Below are 20,179 nucleotides of genomic sequence, written 5' to 3' on the forward strand. Positions count from 1 at the left end.
TTACTATATATGTAAGTGATTAACATTTTCTTACTGTCTACTTCAGGATCTGGAATCAGTGACTCCCAATGAGCACTTACAGGGCATTAAGTCTTGCTTCCTAAAAATATAAATAATTAAAAGTTTAAAAAATAAACACCGGGCCCGGAGAGATAGCACAGCGGCATTTGCCTTGCAAACAGCCGATCCAGGACCAAAGGTGGTTGGTTCAAATCCCGGTGCCCCATATGGTCCCCCGTGCCTGCCAGGAGCTATTTCTGAGCAGACAGCCAGGAGTAACCCCTGAGCACCATCGGGTGTGGCCCAAAAACCAAAATAAAATAAAATAAAATAAAATAAACATCCATTTGATCTTCCACCCATATCTACTCTACTCACCGTAGTGTCAGACCCTGTCCTCCAGCTTCCTTTTTAAAAAAGGATTTAGGAGGTCTGGGGTGACAGACAGGAGATGAAGACTTGCTTTATATGCAGCTGCAGTGACTGGGAATTAATTAAAATCCCCAGTACCCCCTATGATCCCCTGAGCACTCTTGGGGAAGGAAGGAGGGAGAAAGAGAGAGAAGCAGGGAGGGAGGAAGGAAGAGTGGAGAGAGGGAGATAAGGGAGGGAGGGAGGGAGGGAGGGAGGGAGGGAGGGAGGAAGGAAGGAAGGAAGGAAGGAAGGAAGGAAGGAAGGAAGGAAGGAAGGAAGGAAGGAAGGAAGGAAGGAAGGAAGGAAGGAAGGAAGGAAGGAAGGAAGGAAGGAAGGTCAAATAGTCATTATAGTCTTATATTTTGCTTTGGGGACACACCAAAAATGCGCAGGTGATACTTCTGGTTCTGTACTCAGAATCACTTCTGGCAGTGTTCGAGGAACCCTATGGGAGGCTGGGGGTCAGCATGTGTTCAAAGCAAGGACTTAGTCATTATAGTCTTAATAGAGTGGTGATTCCCATTCTAATCTTGCAGCCCTGAAATTTTCCTCTATTTGGAATCTCTTGGTATATTTATTATAATGTGTTAAAAAATTGGCACATTGCTAACCTTCAAGCTAGCGCATTTTTTTCTCTGTGAGTATGACAAATTGTCTAGTCCCTTCTTTATTGTTTCTCTAACAAAGAAAGGAAAGAAATTGTAATTGAGTCATTAAAATTTATCCTATATATAGGGGTTGGAGAGATAGCAATCATTTGCCTTGCATGTAAAAAGTCAGTGGTTCAAATCCCAGCATCCCATATGGTGCCCTGAGCCTGCCAGGAACGACTTCTGAGCATAGAGTCTGGAGTAACTCCTGAGCACAACTGGGTGTGACCCAAAAACCAAAACAAACAAACAAAAAAAACGTAGTCTATATGAAAGTTTCTGGTCAATATTTTGTTGAGATAAAAGTCTAGAGCCAAATGTAATTTCAATTAATTTTATTTCTAATTAACCCCCTGATGACACCAGAAGCCCATCATGTATTGCATTTACATTTAATTTAATATTGTGTTGAGTAGATGGGCTTTTACAAGGAAGGAAGGAAGGAAGGAAGGAAGGAAGGAAGGAAGGAAGGAAGGAAGGAAGGAAGGAAGGAAGGAAGGAAGGAAGGAAGGAAGGAAGGAAGGGAAGAAGGATAGTGGGAGGGAGGGAGGGAGGGAGGGAGGGAGGGAGGGAGGGAGGGAGGGAGAGAGGGAAGAAAAAGAAAGAGGCATACAAGGTCATGACATAGGCAACAAGTATGGTTTCTTTCTGGGAAAAAATAAGCCTCAAATCACTTCAAGGCTCCTGCAGTGAGCTTGAATTTAGTAATGAAGATTGTCTTTCTCTCCTAATTAAGTAAATCAAAAGTTTCCTTAGTCCTTAGCCTTATCTTCAGTGATACTTCATTCCTTTTCCATATACTATACTTCTGAATTTTTGCTGTTTCATAAGTTAGGTTGGTACAATCTACTTGAAAATCTTTAATGCTTTACGATCATGCTATTGACAAAGAAATGAAAGAAAACATTACTAAAATAATTTTCTTATTTTATAGCCCAACAAAACTAAAGAAATTACTGTAATGTGAGGTAAAACTTACATTTAATAAAAGCTATTGGATTATACACCATAGAGAAAATAGTTCTGAAAAATCATGATTGTTTTAAGAAGATAATAAATAGAAATAATTTCAATCATTTTGTAGCTCTATATTCTGACATTTTAAATTGCAGATTGGGTCTTGACAAAGTCTAATTTCTCTGTTGGCAGTGAAAAGTAGTTGCTTTCATTTCTTCACAGTTAGGTAGGAAATTCTTCCCATTACCAAGTGCATGTATCACAGTGACCAGTAATGCCTGTTTTCTCCCACCAGAAGAAATGAGATTGCAGATTTCATTCAGTCCATTGGCAAATGTGGAATCAGGTTTCTAAGGGAATTGGATTATTCTGTCCATGACTTTCCTTTCTCACCTTCAATGTCCATTCAATCAATTTTGGCAATGATCTGATTCTGAAAGAAAAGATGAGTTTTAATGCAGTTCCCCTTCACACAAGAACTTTCTCTTTTCTCTTATTCTCATCTCACTGTGCTCTGTAAATGGCCTTCCAGCTCTTTTCTACCTTTCTGCCATAATTTACAAAAAAAAAAAAAAAAAGATGCCCCAAGTTCTTTGAAAAAAAAATGCTATTTACCCTTCTTCTAAGACAAATTATTTCTCTAAATGTGCCACCTTGACATAAACAGAAATAAACATTTTCAGAAGAAATATAACTTTAAACAAAGAAGAAAGAAATCTTACAAGCTGAATTTTTTTTAATTCAAAATCTTCCGGGAGCCGAGAGCTCAAGATGCTCTAATGAGAAATTAATGAACCGCTATCCACTAATGTATAGGATGAACAAAAAACAAATAATGGGATATGAGCAGAAAAGACTCCACTGTATTCAGTATTGTTTAAAGGAATTTAAAGGGAATGACCTACACCAATAAAACAAGCAACATACAGACTGAAATAGATTATAGCCACAAATAAAGACCTTATTTTCCAATGTAATGAGGCACTTGATACTAAAATAGAACAGTGGGTTAGAAGAAATGAAGCAGGATAACTCTTAAAATAGACTTTCAAATTCTGAGAATAAACATGCTTCATTCTTTGAACAAATATTTAGTGAGCACTCATCTTATGTAAGACATATTAGGTACTGTGAGACTGCAGTGATCAGAATTTACCAGATCCCTTTTTTAGGGGCCAGAGATGTAGTATAGAGGTTAAGGCTCTTGCCTTGCACATAGCATTCCAGTTCAAATTCCCAATATCACATTTGATTTTCTGCTGAATACTGCCAGCACAGATCTTTGGGTTACACCTGCCTTTGTACTCTGAGATCACTTTGGGTGTTGCTTAGAGAAACCAGATGTAGCACAGCCTGGTGTGGTCCCAAAATCAAACAACTAAAAGACATCCCTGTACGTATAGTAAGGACAAAAAAACTAGTAAAATTAAAATTAAACAGGAGTATCAATGTTGGAGAGTTAGTACAGTAGACAGGGCACTTGCCTTGCACACAACTGACCTGGATTCAATCCTTAGTACCCCCTGTGCCCCATCAGCAGTGACCCCTGATCACTGAATCAAACAAATAAACAGAAAACAATTGTTCAAGTGCTCCAAAAAATTCAAACATTATTAAATGAAAAGCAGGTAATTAAAGAAAAATGAGTCATAGAAGTGACTAAGTGCTACTTGAGAAGGTCAAGAGTCTGGGAGAAGATAGCATTTAATCTGAGAGATGACAGTCACAAAGCAAGCAGTTAGGTCAGAATGCTGTCTAGTCCAGCCCTTGTGGAAAACAATACGGAGATTCCTCAAAAAACTGGAAATTGAGCTCCCATAAGATCCAGCTATACCACTCCTAGGTATATACTCTAGAAACACAAAAACACAATACAAAAATCCCTTCCTCACACCTATATTCATTGCAGTGCTATTTACAAGAGCCAGAATCTGGAAAAACCAAGATGCCCTTCAACAGATAAATGAGTAAAGAAACTGTGGTACATATATACAGTGGAATATTATACAGTCATCAGGAGAGATGAAGTCATGAATGTTTCCTATATATGGATGTATATGGAATCTATTATGCTGAGTAAAATAAGTCAGTGGGAAAGAGGTGGACACAGAATAGTCTCACTTATCTATGGATTTTAAGAAAAATAAAAGACATTATTGAAATAATTTCCAGAGATGAGAACCGGAAGGACCAGCTCACTCATATGAAGCTCACCACAAAGAGTGGTGAGTGCAGTTAGAGAAATAACTACACTGAGAACTATCATAATAATGTCAGTGAGTGAGGGAAGTAGAAAGCATGTCTTGAACACAGGCAGGGAAGCATGAGGTAGATGGGGGCATTGTTGATGGGAATGTTGCACTGGTGAATGGGGGTGTTCTTTTATGACTAAAACCCAACTACAATCATGTTTGTAATCATTGTGTTTAAATAAAAATATTTTTTAAAAAATAGTAAGCAATCTCATAATATTGGTATATAATGCAAAGCATTCAAGCCCTTGTGGGTCTTTGTTTCAAAGACTATAAACATAGCTAAGTACTGGAATTCAGTAGTAATCTAAAATTCTGCATTACTCATTTCCTGTATTTATCTACCAAATTGTATATATAATAATTACCTATAGTCAAAGTAAATGTGAAATAAAGAATAGGATAACAACTTCCATTATTTAGTACCTTCTATTTGCTTGGTATATATACATACATATATTTGTATATGTATGTATTCATTTACATACATTACATGTATGTGTATATACACACATACTCTTTAACTTCCTATATTATTTTCCCCATTTTATAAAAGAAAACTCTAAACTGAAAGAGGTAATCTGTCTGAAGTCACATAGCATATTCATTCCACTGCTAAATTTCTGGTGTTCTAAACACTAGAATATTTCCCAAGAAGCAACATAGGAGAATAACAGAACAAAAATAAATAGGAAGATGAACAACAGTAGTACAATTGACTAAATCATCTATTGGGTATTTGCTTTCTTACCAAAATATGCTATTTGTCAATGGAAAGTTAGATACGGACCTTGCATCAATGGGACAATGCAGGGATCTGGTGCTTGGAGCTTAAAGAAATGGTACAGACCACAAACTGATGATCCATGGCTTAGACTACTGACTGACATCAAGTAGTTCAATCTACTGATTAGTGGTCAAATAAGTTAATTTTGTGGTTTCAGTTTTTTATAATTGTTCAGCCATGTCCTACATGACCAAACCCATATAGCAAGGTTTATAGAAGTTCATCAAAAAAGCAGTTATACTCAAAGTAAGAAGTGAGTAAATCATGAGTGCATTAGGGAAGCAGGGACAGAGATACAGATGTCCTCAAGGCAACCAAAAGCAGATAGGATGCCTTTACTAAGGGAAGACCAGATACTGAGACATCTGTGTGTGGCAGAGTGTCTGTTAGTCATCTAGTGGGGAGCCAGGTTCATGCTCAAGCTGGGCCCAAGTCATCTCTGGATGCTATTCCAAGCCCTGTACCCTAGTCTTGAAGCATTCTCAACAGGCAGTTACTTCCTTAATGCTGTACATGGCCATAAGTGGGCCCCAACACATGTGATTGATCCTTGCATGTGCCATGATCCCTGTACTGTACAAGATGCACCCCCCCCCCCAGCACAAACAGGTCACTCCTGAACAAAGAGCCACCTGAGCATGACTCAAAACTCTCCAAAAATGCTAAATCTAAAGACGGAAGAGCAAAGGTACATTTTAGATCTTTTAACAATTTCTGAAATGTTTAACTTTGGGTGAAGAGTTTAATTCTGGTTAAGAAAAGAAAATGCTTAGGAACAATCAAATAAAACAAAAAAAATTCATGTCAATCATAGAGTTATAATTTAGGGATGACATTCATTAGGGAAGCATTGAAAATAAATAACTATGTAGTGGAAACATCTTGTACATTATTCTACTACAGGGGCTAGAAATGGAACTATAAGAACTTCGTAGGTATACCTTCAAATACTGTTCTTTCCATTGTCTACTTGTCTCTCCTGCCTCTGCTTTCTTACTCAACCACCTGAAGATGGCTGCTCCTCTTGAGTCGAAGTAGGACTATGGTGCCAGATGAAACACAAAGAAGGATGTATGGTACTTGAAGGAAAGAGAGAAGTTGTATGTTTTATTTGAATTGAAAAATTGTTATTTATTTTCTCATATTTAGGCAAAGAATGGAGCTCTGTATGTGGTATAATTACTATTTTCTACTCTATATTTTATGGCACAGTGAATATCCTCTTGCCATCTTATAAAAAAGCCTTTGAAACTATTTTTAATTTAGGTAAACAACTAACAGAATTAATATAACTTACTTTATTTAAATATGTGCTTTTGAGAAGCACAGAAAATAAAGGGGGATTACTTAACTATCGACATTTCTCTAGTTTTTTCACAATACACGGACCACTTGTGAACTTGAAAATGTTATTTTGATCCCATATGTTATGTTCATTTTGTTATTTATTCACTATAAAACTGTCCTGAAAGATTTTCTCTACATAATAGCATAGCAGATTGTGTCCAGAGCTAAAAATGACATAGATTTGCCTATAACATCAAAGAAATGATGGAACAGTGTTATAATATTAGCTTTCAGAAGAAACACTCCATTTTTATATTTTCCTGGGAAAATTTATGCAAATGGATAAAACTAGCTATATGGGACACTAAAGGTCAAAATAATGGCCTCTTTCAAGTCTGCAGTGAATTTTATTTTCTTTGGTTTTTGAGTCCCACCCGGCTTTGCTCAGGGGTTACTCCTGGCTCTGTGCTCAGAAATTGCCCCTGGCAGGCACAGGGGACCATATGGGATGCTGGGATTCAATCCATCGTCCTTCTGCATGCAAGGCAAACACCCTACCTCCATGCTATCTCTCTGGCCCCCTGCAGTGAAATTTCTATTGTTTCCCCTCCTGAAGACAGGAGGGAAAGGAAAACGAATAGTAACAAATATGGAAAAATGAAAGATCAAGAGAAGGAAAGAAATCCTTAGATTGGTAGACAAAAGAACCCCACTGAAGGACCACAGAAAGAGTACAATGAATAAGGGTCTTACAGCCAACCCCAGTTTGGTCCCAGCACAACATAGAGTTCCCCCAAGCACTTCTAGTAGTGACCCCTGAGCACAAATTCAGAAGCAAACCTTGAGTTTCCACAGATATGGCCCCAAATTTAAAAAAAAAAATTTAAAAAGGGGTACCCCTCTCCACTCTAACAAAAGGCTTCAATCAGTGCCAGAACTTGAGGCCACACAATCCTGAGACAATCTTGAGAGCATCCCACAGTGAGGTTCACTTTTATTCTTCCTAAACTCACCATTTCTCATGAATATGAGAATAACCCACTTTCCAATCTGGTATGTGCTTCAATGGTGGTTTCCCTTAACTTTCCTTCAAACATGCCGGTTTCATTATCCATAAACAGGCTAAAAATATATACAAATCCTCCAAGGACCTGAGGGCAAAAGTTTTGCAAGGCCCTAAGGAAAATGACTAACTTTGATGTCCCAGTTCTAAACATTTATGAAGTCAGCTCTGTGTGATTTCAAGGTGCTCTGAAGACTCTCCCTCTTCTCCACCTCCATCCCTTCCTCGAGCAAATATTTGTTCACTGAGGCTTGAAATTGATTTTTCAGGGGACTGAGTTTTTCATTTCATAATAAGGAATGATTTTAAATGCATATTCACTCTCAGGCAAAATAAAACATTGAATTGGCGTTGCCACCAGGAAGCAGGTTGACCCCTTTTCTGAGAGTATTAGAGAACATTCTAAAGACTGGTCAAGGTGAGGAAGCTGGAATGAAGAACTGAGATTGCTTCTGTTAGGTTTATAAAAAGGCTCCTTTGCTAAAAGTGTGATTTAAAAGAATATCTGTGTACTAATCTTGCTAAATCTTCCTAGTTTTGTCTTTCACCAGCTAAACCTACCACACATACTCTGTACCCCTTATATCCTGTCTTTCTATGATCAAAGCAGTTTCAACTAATTCAAGGTACCTGAGTTTGGACATTATTTCAAGTTTTTTCTTCTTTGTCCCATCCTATACCCCACCTGGCCTAATCCAAACTTTCTTCAGGTCATACAAAAATGGGGTTCTAAGAAGATTTTCCTGGAACATTAAGGCTGGTCCAATACTCACCCATTCTGCTTTCCAAGTTGAGCAAGACACTGATTATGGCATGCGTTACCCTTAGCAATTTATAAAGCCTAATTTCTTGTCTGTTCATCTCTGACAGTTGATTACCTGAGTGTATTCATCATTGTATCCCCATAGTTTATCATAGACCCTACACATAACTGAGGTACATCTATTAATGTTAAATAAGTGAATGAACTGCTTCTAATATGCCTCTGTTATAGAGACTATCACTAGAAAGAATGTCCAGAGATATTAGACTAAACTTTGGCAAATATTCTTTCACTGAAAATCCACTGAAATAACAACAAAGAAGTTTATAAAGAAAGGAGCAAGTCCATATGAGTTACAATTGCTAAGGTAAATTAGTTGCTATATGAAGTTACAAAAAATTTCAATTGATTGAAAATTTTTTTTTTTTGGTTTTTGGGCCACACCCTGTGACGCTCAGGGGTTACTTCTGGCTATGCACTCAGAAGTTGCTCCTGGCTTCTTGGGGGACCATATGGGACGCCGGGGGATCGAACCGCGGTCCGTCCTAGGCTAGCGCAGGCAAGGCAGGCACCTACCTTACCTCCAGCGCCACCGCCCGGCCCCAAATTTTTATTTTTTAATGTATTATTTAAACATATCACAAATCCAGACAGTGTTGGGATGGTGTGGGTGACTGTGACCCTTTTATATTGTTTCTATCTACTGTTTGAAGGGAGAAAAAACATGCTGTATTATACAGAAGAATTTGGGGTGCCCATCAAGGAGCAGCATTCATAAGTTCTGCTTAGAATCTATTAGTTATAATTCTATCACTTGGCTTCTCCTAGTTAAAAGAGAAAAAAAGAATAGAGATTGAAAATCAGGACCTTGAAAAACAAGGAACAGTGATTTAAAAATAAATGAATGTTTGAAGAATTTCTCAAAGCTAGAAAGCAATTGTGATTGGATCAATGGGTTGAAAATTTCTTAGACATAGCATAGAAGGATGGAGAGCATGATATTTATGCTTGAGGCCTGAGTTCATTACCTCATTAAGTATGGCTGATATTCTGGTGGCCTCCAAGCACCACTGGGTATGTTCCTGGTATTTCTTAGAAATTTTGAACCTAAGCAACAACAAGTTGCTTGTCCCAAATATCCAATATCCAATATTATTCCACCATAGTTAAAGATTATTAGGAGTGGACCCCAGGTTTTTTAGCACCTCTGGAAAGGCTCTTATTTTTTCAAAAGTAAATGGAGGGGTCTGAGCAATAGTACAGCACATGAAGCATTTGTGTTGCATGCTGCTGACCTGGGTTTAATCCCAGCATCCCATATTCTGCTGAGCATGGCCAGGATTAATTCTGACTTGAGCATCACCTAGTGTGGCACAAAACAAACAACCAAGCAAAAAAGTTAATGGAGAAAATCATAACTATCAAATTTTTTGCTCTATAAGATGCACATATTTTAGGCAAGGAAAACCAAAAAAAAGTCTAAAGCAAATGACACGAGACACTGTCAGGAGATGATGTCTGGGAACAACAAGCCTGCAAGGTCAAAATATATTTATAATATGCCAGTCCACAGCTGGTTAAACGTATTTATCTAATTTTTTTACATCAAAAAATAAAAAAAAACCATTTTTAAATACTCAGGATTCAGCTCTAGGTGGCATTTGCTCCAGAAGACGCAAATTTATTCCCATCTTTTTTTGGGGAAAAAAGTGCATCTTATGGTATGAAAAATACAGTAATTAATGCAAGAAGGGGCAAGGAATTTGACTTAGTGGTAGTAATCTGTTTTACATGTATGGTCTAGAATTTGATCCCTGGTACTTCCCATATCACTAAGTAAAAAAACCCTGGTGCCTCAAAAGTATGCAACCCCCAGCAGAATGAAAGCAAGTAGACAAGTGCCACATCTAATTGTGCAATGCTGGGGAGCACTGCAAATGACTAGTATAAGTACCATGACAAAGAGTGTGAGCCCCAACATTACAACAAGCATGTGATATTTGGAAATTACAATGACAGTGACAATAAAGCAAAAGGAAAGGAGGAGTGAAAAAAAAACTCAAGAAGAAATAAAATAAATTCATGTAGAAGGAAATTATTGCAGAAACGAGATAAATTCCAGAGACATTTCTAACTTAAAGTCAACAAATAGAAATCACAGGAAGGATTTCTGGAAGTATTGTCAGGAGAATTAATGCTTGAAACTGCACCAAGAAAAGCTCAGTTGTCCTATACTGAGCAAAAGAGACCATCACTGCACCAGGAGGACTGCTGGTGTGAGTGCCAGGACTCGGTATCAAAGCAGAAGTGAGTATCAAATTCTGAGCCCCCATAAAAACAGTTACAGAAAGCATAGAATAAGTGCATGATTTAACTGTGTTTTCCCAGGCTAAACTGCTAAGTATAGCTCTTTGAGACAAAAGTTATAAACAGGAAATTCAACGCAAGCATGTGGGCCCCCAAATAGTCAGAGAGTATCCGAGGAACTTAGCAGCAAAGAAGGGCAGTGCACAGAAGAAAAGCTTTAAACTCATCGTAGGCACACATCCCAAACCATCTTCACCAACACCAGAAAAGGAACACTGTCTTCAAAAGATCGGCAAACAGATTCTCAAACATGCACCTGAAAAGGCATCCAAGAATTATCATATTTTTAAGAAAAACTAACATCTCGAAAGAGAGATTCTGCATGCAACAAGTAATTAATATTTGATAAACTAAGTGGAAACAGATGCGAAATTAAAATCTCAGATCAATAATCTCAGATTTATGCACCGTACATACCTAAAATGTAATCATTGTCTGCAACAAAAAGGAAGCAGTCAATAAAAAAGCAACCAACAAATTAATTACATTTTTGTTGTAAATAAAAATTAAATCAATCAAATATATGTGCAATGGATAGATTGATTAATGCTGGGAGCAATTCCTCATCACTGTTTTGTTTTTCTATCTCTTGCAAAGTGAGGCACTAGCTGCCCTTGTTTTTATACTATCTTTACAAGGCTATTAAGCAAGTGGCAAAGAAAAATGCTGTGGAAAAAGAATGGTGTCTTTCTCCAGAGCATGACATGCTTATGAGCCAGTATAATAAAGATGTTTTTTTAGGAGCAAATAGTAGACATACTTATCAGAGACTCAGGATTCCTAAACTGGGATTCCTTTCTATCACAAAACACTCTGGTTGTGCTAGTCTGTTGTTCAGTCTCTTTTTCTGTCTCACTGTGGGAATTAGTATTCACGAAACTAAAATAATAATAATAATAATACTATAATAATACAATAATAATACTCTGGCTAATGCTGTTCTGTGAGCAATAAATTGCCTGTGTTTTTTTTTAAATTGCCTGTGTTTCTGACCCAGTCTCTTATCATCTTCCAGGATCACATTTGTTTCATAACTGTGGCAGATTCAATAGGAGGCTGAGTTCTAAAAGTCTGCAACAGTGAATGAAAGACCTGATATAGGCAATTCTCTCAAAATTCAGTTACCCAAAACATTTGTGGAATATGACAAATAGTTAAGACTTAAACTTTAAAAATTTTGAGCTAAAACCTTCAATTAAAAAAAAATTTTTCAAAAGCAGGGAGAGAATCAAGAAAACTTGAAAAACTTTCCTCAAATAGTAATGTATTCAGTGGTGGAAAATGCACATTAGCAAAGAGATGGTTGTTGGAACATTGTATGATTAAAACTCAACTATCAATAACTTTTTTACTTTGTATCTTATACCGATTTAACTAAAATAAAACTTTCAAGGGCCAAAGACATAGTACAGGGGTAAGGCATTTGCTTTGCATGTGGCTGACCCAGGACAGACCCAGGTTCGATTCCCGGAATCCCATATGGTCTCCCAAGCCTGCCAGGAGCAATTTCTGAGTGCAGTCAGAAGTAACCCCTGACTGCTGCATAGTCAGCTGCATAGACTGCTGCCCCCCCCCAAAAACAAACAAACAAACAAACAAACAAAAAAAAAAACAACCTTTCAGGATGGAGCAACAGCATGTCAGAAAGGGCTTTTGTCTTGCAAGCCACCGGTCAGGGTTCTATTCCTGGCATCCCATATGATCCCAGAAGCCAGCAAGGAGTGATTTCTGAGTGCAGAGCCAGGAGTAATCTTTCAGCACTGCTGGGTGTGGCCTCAAAACAACAACAACAAAAACAAACAATAAAACAACAACAAAAACAAAACACAAACAAAAAACCCCGCCAACAACAAAAACTTTCCCCAAACCTAAAGAAAATATTTAACTTGAATAAGTGTAATAGAGCAAAAGTGGGGACAGAGTGATAATATGGGGGGTAAGGTATTTGCCTTGAATGTGGCACCACGTGATTCTGGAGCACTGAAAGGTGTGACTCAATATAAAGAAAAAATAATATAAATCAATATTTATAATGATAAATGTTATTAATGTATTATATATTTTCTGTAATAATTATATACTTAAATATAATTACATACAGTACATAAGCACATTATAAAATAATAAAATATAATTTATAATATTTTAAGTAAAATTAATGAACTCCTAAATTAAAGAAAAAATTATATAAATTGGAACAATTTGAAAAATTTGAATATAGACTAGTTCAATAAAAATGTTACATTAAATGATAAAAAATGATATTTAACATATGCTAACTAGCTTAAATGCTTCACTAAAATACATAAGATACATTCAAAATATACATATGGAAACAGAATGGGATTTAATATATATAGCTAAATATTTACAAAAAGTAGGATACTTTAATAGCTATTATATAATTATTTTGTAAATTCGCAAATTTTCAAAATAATAAATTAGAGAAAATAGATCAAAATTGTCAATCAGATCCCAAAAAAGATTTCTATAAATAGAATACATATCTAGACATACTCAGGAGTCAGTTCATATGCAGAAGCTAAATATTGTGACTGGAGAGATAATAAAAATGACTGGAACACAGAGGGAGACAGATAGACACAATATTCTCACTCATCTATTGTCTTTAAGAAAAATAAAAGACATTATTGTAATAATGCTCAGAGACAATAGAGATGAGGGCTGGAAGGACAGGCTCTCTATACAAAGCTCACCACAAAGACTGATGAGTGCAGTTAGAGAAGTAACTACACTAACAACTATCATGACAATGTCAATGAGTGAGAGAAGTAGAATGCTTGTCTCGAATACAGGCAGGGGTTGAGGGAGGAGAGAGTTTGGGGGCATTGGTGGTGGGAATGTTGCACTGGTGATGGGGGTGTTCTTTTTATGATGGAAATTCAACTACAATCATATTTTTAATAATGCTGCTTAAATAAAGATATTATTTTTTTAAAAAAATGACTGGAACACAAACTTTGTGTATAGGAGTCCTAGGTACAGTCTCCAGCCCTACCTAAGTTTCTGAGCACCACAGAGAGCAACCCCAAAGTACCCCATCATAAATAATTTTCCCAGAGCCACTGGGTGAGATCTGAAAATAAACTAAAAAGAGAACCTAAATATAGTATCCTTATGTTTCTTCAGATACCCAAGGGTCTCCATACAAAGCATCCCTGGGTCTAGATAGAGATTAGTCAGCAGCATCAACTAAGTTCTAATAGAATTTAATATGCACATAGATTTCTATATTCGTTTAGCTGGAATTTTGTATTCTACAGAGCTTCTATAAGTAGTAAAAAAGTCAGTTAAACAAAATGAGAACTGAATTTAAGAAAGATAAAGACATAAAATCTAAGAGACAGTGGTAAAAGAAATGAAGGAAATAAAATACATAGCATTAGGGTTTAGAAAGCACAGGGATTAATGTGCTTGTCTTGTATAAAGGCCAGCTTTATTTCTATCCCTGGCACCAAATATGATCCACTGAGCACCACCAGAAGTATATACCCTGAGTACCTACAAATATGCCCCAACCCATATAAATGTGTGGGTAGGTGGGTATATGTATCTGTACAGCATTAAGAATATAAAACAGGAGCCAGAAAGACAGCATTGGGTTTAAGGAATCTTAAACCCTTGTATGGACCAACCCTGATTAGATACCCAGTACCACTTTGTCTCATATTTTTCACCAGGTGTGGCCCAGGCACTTCTGGGGATGAGGGTGGGGAAGAGGGCAGGGAATGGAGAGGAAGTTGGATAATCCCAGGCTAAGTATCTCTGCATGAATCACAGTCCATTTGACTAAGAATTTCCAGGAGTGGGTCCAGGGCTCTCTGAATACTACTTAGGAGCTCTTTCTATCACAATATATATATATATATATATATATATATATATATATATATATATATATATATATATAAATTTACAAGAGAAAACTATATTCAACTTTATGTGATTAAAATGTATTTAGTGAATTGTTTTCTATGACAAGTGAATTATCAAAATTAACTCAACAAGGGCAAAAATTTCAAATAGACAATTAAACCTAGAAAATACTGACAAAGTAATAAATGACTCATCCCTCATTAAAGGCCCAAATCCCAGACGGTATTAATTTATAATTTTACTTGCAGTAAATTCAAACATTTTTGGGAAAGAACAATGATGAAGAACTTTGCTACCAAATATTCAAACTGTAATAATTAAAATATTATGGAATTGATTGGAACACACAAATCTTGTAGTGCAATGGGACCTTACACCATGAACATTGATATAATGACCTGGCACAGGCCTCAGAACAATAGGCATTCTCCATTCACCCCTGACCCAGGGAAGCTATCTACGAAACATCCAAGGTTTTTTATAACAACACCTGGAAGCAATCCTCTACCAGGGAAGACCATACCGCTGCTCTGACATCCACCTGCTCAAAAGAAACTTCCCTTAACACTAAGAAGACTTTGACAACAACAATGACCTACTTACAGGACAAGGCTTTCTACATTGCCCTTTAATTGTGAGGTGAAACTAGAGGACACTCTGCACCATCTTGACTGCAATGTAGGATATGCAGATTTCAGGATCTTTAATACAGAAACATGATACCAACAACAGAGACTGTGTGAAAAATATAAGTGTATTGGCACTACAGACAATGACTTGGATTGGACAAACTAGTTTGCCTGGAGACTAGAGTTGGTTTTATGCCAGGAAACTTCAGGGGTAGGGTCTCCTTGTATTTAGGCCAAGGCTTTTCCTTTCCATGTGCCTCATATTTTGGTGGGCCTATGCAAACAATAACTGCCACTCTAACACCATTTACTGTGTTCCTTTGACTCTAATCCTTAAGAAAAACAACCCACTTAAACTTTTGAGGTTAACTTAAACTAATATGCATGTGCATGGAAATGTAAAAAAGTACTATGCCTTCAATATTTAAGGAGTTACATAAGTTTTATGGCTTTAGATTGTTTTGTGTGATGCTAAGAAATATTATGTTTTACAATCTGGGGACTTGAGGGACAAAGTAATTATACATGGGTTCTGTTTTATTTTTCTTAATGTTCTTTGGTTAAAAGTTCAAAGTTAAGATATCAGCAAGGGGACTTCTAAGAATTCTGTTTATGGGTGATTGTCCTTCCACTGTAACTTTACCTTGTCCTCTTTCTTTGCATCTTTGTTCTCATAATTAAAAATAAAAAATTTAAAAAAAATTAAAGAGAAAAAAATCTTATGGAATTATCAGAGAGATAAACAAATAATAGGAAACATTTAGTGTATCCAGAAACTGAACAACATTTATACTGGAACTCAACATATTAGAAAAAGCCAAAGCTCTATTTTAAAAAATCAATAAATGAAGTTAAAGCAGTTGACATTTAAACAAGAATTTTCAATATTTACATTATGCCATTGATTACAATAAATTATAGATGACTTAAAAAACAGTTCCTTGAAGGGGGTGGCATACCAAGCGGTGCTCAGGGTTTACTTTTGTCTCTGTGCTCAGAGGTCACTCCTGGTGGTGCTCAGCAGACCACATGCAGTGCTAGGGATTAAAATAGGGTCAAATGTATATAAGGCAAACACCTTAAGCCCTGAAGTATATCTCCCACCCTAAGAACTAAACACTTTAAAGCTGTTTTAGAATAAAATATAGATAAGACATAAAGCCAAATGATAAAGGACAAAGATAAAAATGTTATATTATGAAAATGCACTATAAACAAAATTTTAAAATATGATACATTGAAACATAAACAATACATAATTAATTACTATCTTATACCCATAAAAATTTATATAATTTAATAAGAAAAACAATTCCCATAGGTAAAACACTCCATGACATTGAGACTAAAGGCATCTTCAGGGAGGAAACTGCACTTTCCAAACAAGTGGAAACAGAGATAAAAAGATGGGAATACATTAAGCTGAGAAGCTTTTGCACCTCAAAAGAAATAGTGCCCAGAATACAAGAGCCACCCACCATGTGGGAGAAATTGTTCACCCAATACCCATTAGATAAGGGGCTAATATGCAAAATATACAGGGCACTGACAGAACTTTACCAGAAAAAAATCTAATCCCATCAAAAAATGGGGAGAAGAAATGAACAGACACTTTGATAGAAAAGAAATACAAATGACCAAAAGGCACATGAAAAAATGCTCCTCATCACTAATCATCAGGGAGATGCAAATCAAAACAATGATGAGATACCATCTCACACCACAGAGATTGGCACACATCACAAAGAATGGGAACAATCAGTGCTGGCAGGGATGTGGAGAGAAAGGAACTCTTATCCACTGCTGGTGGGAATGCTATCTAGTCCAACCTCTATGGAAAGCGATATGGAGATCCTCCAAAAATTGGAAATTGAGCTTCCATTTGACCCAGCTATTCCACTCCTAGGGATATACTTTAGGAACACAAGAATACAATACAAAAATCCCTTCCTCACACCTATATTTATTGCAACACTATTCACAATAGCTAGACTCTGGAAACAACAACTGATGAATGACTAAAGAAACTGTGGTACATATACACAATGGAATATTATGCAGCCGTCAGGAGAGATGAAGTCATGAAATTTTCCTATACATGGATGTACATGGCATCTATCATGCTGAGTGAAATAAGTCAGAGGGAGAGAGATAGACGCAGAATAGTCTCACTCATCTATGGGTTTTAAGAAAAATAAAAGTCACTTTTGCAACAATTCTCAGAAACAATGAGAGGAGGGCTGGAACTTCCAGCTCACTTCAAGAAGCTCACCACAAAGAGAAGAGTGATGAGTGCAGTCATAGAAATAACTACACTGAGAATTACCACAATCATGTGAATGAATGAGGGAACTGGAAAGCCTGTCTGGAGTATAGGTGGGGGTGGGGTGGGATGGAGGGAGATTTGGGACATTGGTGGTGAGAATGTTGCACTGGTGAAGGGGAGTGTTCTTTATGTGACTGAAACCTAATCACAATCATATTTGTAATCAAGATGTTTAAATAAAGATATTTAAAAAATTAAAAAAATAAAAACAATTCCATTGCTTATGGGCAGAAATTGTAGAGAAGAAATATAAGTAGCCAACTAATATTATGAAAATATATTTAACCTCAGTAGTAATAAAAAAACAAAGCTCAAAAAATAAAAGCAATGATTGCATGTTCTCATCAGATTGTCAAAAAGTAAAATATTGATACTATGAAGTTCTAGCAAAGGTGAAGAACAGTGTCATGAAATTTACTGTTGATGGAACTGAAATATAAGTTAGCATAGCCTTTGAGAGATCCAGTTAGCTATGTGTAGTAAAATAAAAAGTATATTATAATTGTGAATACACATTCTTTTTCCTGATTTGCTACTTTTAATGATCTGACCTGTTAAAAATGCTATAAATGGAAAATAATTAAAATCTAATTCCTTACTATGAAATACCATCCATCCCTTAAAAAATAACAAAATAAATTAAAATGCACCCACATGGTAATATTTTTCACCATAGCAACATAGCAAAGCACATTATATAATAACATCTGTAGTGTTCACAGCTAATTTTTATAATGCTATATGCCTGTGGAAATCCTTCCATGAGTGAGATTTTGGTCTTGGTATGAGCTTATATAATTAAAGAGAAAAGATATAAAGTTCCTTGCTTACTAGGCTTTACCTGTTTGAAGATCAGAGATAAAAACAGGCCTGGGAAGGGCAAATAAAATATGTTACCAAAAATATAAGTAAGAGCATTTCTGATAGTGTTATGTTATATGAAGGCAGCAAACAGATACTGTCATGGGAAGGGATGTCCAGCATATTCTTATCAATAAGTAAGAACAATTATTACCTATGTGTAACCTTGAGTGATCCTCTATACCAGAATTTAAAACTCCTTAAATACATTCTAATCTCCTCTATCTATTAAGGTATTTCAGCCAGAGAAGATACAATATGATCAAAATTCTCAAGAGATTTTGTGAACTGACAGATGGCACTAAACTGCAAGTCCAACATCCAAGGTTTTGATTTTTATTCATCCACATTTAGTTTAAGTTCTCCTTAAAATGGAGAGAAAGGAGACTATTGCTTGGCATTACAAGTGCATAGGCAAGTTTCAGGAATTCATGAATAACTCTTTTACTTTGCTATTGGTCTGATACACCTAGAACAATTACTATAGGAGTCTACTTATGCCTTTGGATGTAAAACAAAAAAATGCAAGAAGGAATATCAAACTATATAGTGTCCGGGTTCCTGATGGAAAGTTAGTGACTTGACAGGTATCCCTGTAGCCAGGCAAAACCCATATCAAGTAGGTAGAAATCTATTCTTTTTCATTTACTCCCTAACCATGGTCTATTCTCCAAAACAATTTGACCCCATAGATTAAAATAGGAGACTATTTTCTTTCAGTTGGTCCTCTCCTTCAGGTCATTAAAAAGCAGAAAGCTATAAGGTCTTCAACCTCTTCCAGGGATCTCAGCCACCCTTGTTCAGACTTGTATCCCAAGCTAATTCTTCCTAGAGACACATGAACTGCTTTTGTTGATTTATCAGGAGATGTGATGCAAATAATTTTAAGAGGTATATATCCTCCAAATATGAAATGGAATATGCTAAAATATGTACCTAATTAATTTCCACTCAATAATGAAAATTTTAACCATAAAATTGGAAAGGCAGTTCAATCACCTAGAATCTATAACATAATTTATATAATATTGAGTTCTTTCAGTAAGCTTGTATTTATGCTTTGGATAAATGTTCAGTGATCTGTTTCAGCTCTAGGTTGATGACAGATATACAGTTAATTATCATTTAACTTCTTATCTCTTTCTTTTTGTTTTCTTGCCATGTGGGTTATAAATGATCAGGAGAAGGGCTGGGGAAATGGTTTGCATGTGCAAGACTCTTAAATCAATTCCTGGCACAACAAGATCCCCAGAATCCACCAGTTGTCATATCAGTGGCTCTTGAGTGCAGCCAGGCATGATCTCCACAGAAATAAAAATTAAAAAGAGAGATATTACAGGGATGAGATTTTCAACATTTCTCTCTAGATCACAAATCTAAAGGAAAATCTTCCTGGTCATTTTTACAATGGACATCATTCTTTTCGCATGCTTTTGTTTGGGGTTTTGGTTTGTTTTGTAATATGTAAAATAAATACAACAGAATCAGGAAAATTGAACTGTCAGGAAATTTTAACAAATAGTAACATGGTATTGCTGCTATCTAATGAACATGCAATAATATGTGTTATAATATTTCCTAACTAGTTGAGTACTTTAAATAAAAATACTTTATGGAAGGATAAGAGAACAAGAGTGATTCTTTATAGACTACATATTACATGACATCTTTGTTATTGTTTGTAAAAATTTTAAGTTGTCTATCTCCCAAATTTTTTTTTATTTAAACACCTTGATTACATACATGATTGTGTTTGGGTTTCAGTCATGTAAAGAACACCACCCATCACCAGTGCAACATTCCTATCACCAATGTCCCAAATCTCCCTCCTCCCCACCTGACCCCCGCTATCTCCCAAATTTTAAGCTGCATGCAACAGATTTTCTTTAAACTCTCTATCCCTAAGAAATATTTATAAATAATAAA

General features: G+C 36.1%; 1 protein-coding gene across 1 annotated transcript in view; it reads left to right on the forward strand.

The window, feature by feature from the left end:
• RGS7BP (regulator of G protein signaling 7 binding protein) overlaps positions 1 to 20,179 on the forward strand; it is a 130,235-nt gene that overhangs the window by 87,500 nt on the left and 22,556 nt on the right. The window lies entirely within an intron of this gene.

The sequence above is a fragment of the Suncus etruscus genome, chromosome 2 (genome assembly GCF_024139225.1).
Source record: "Suncus etruscus isolate mSunEtr1 chromosome 2, mSunEtr1.pri.cur, whole genome shotgun sequence".
NCBI classification, from domain to species: domain Eukaryota; kingdom Metazoa; phylum Chordata; class Mammalia; order Eulipotyphla; family Soricidae; genus Suncus; species Suncus etruscus.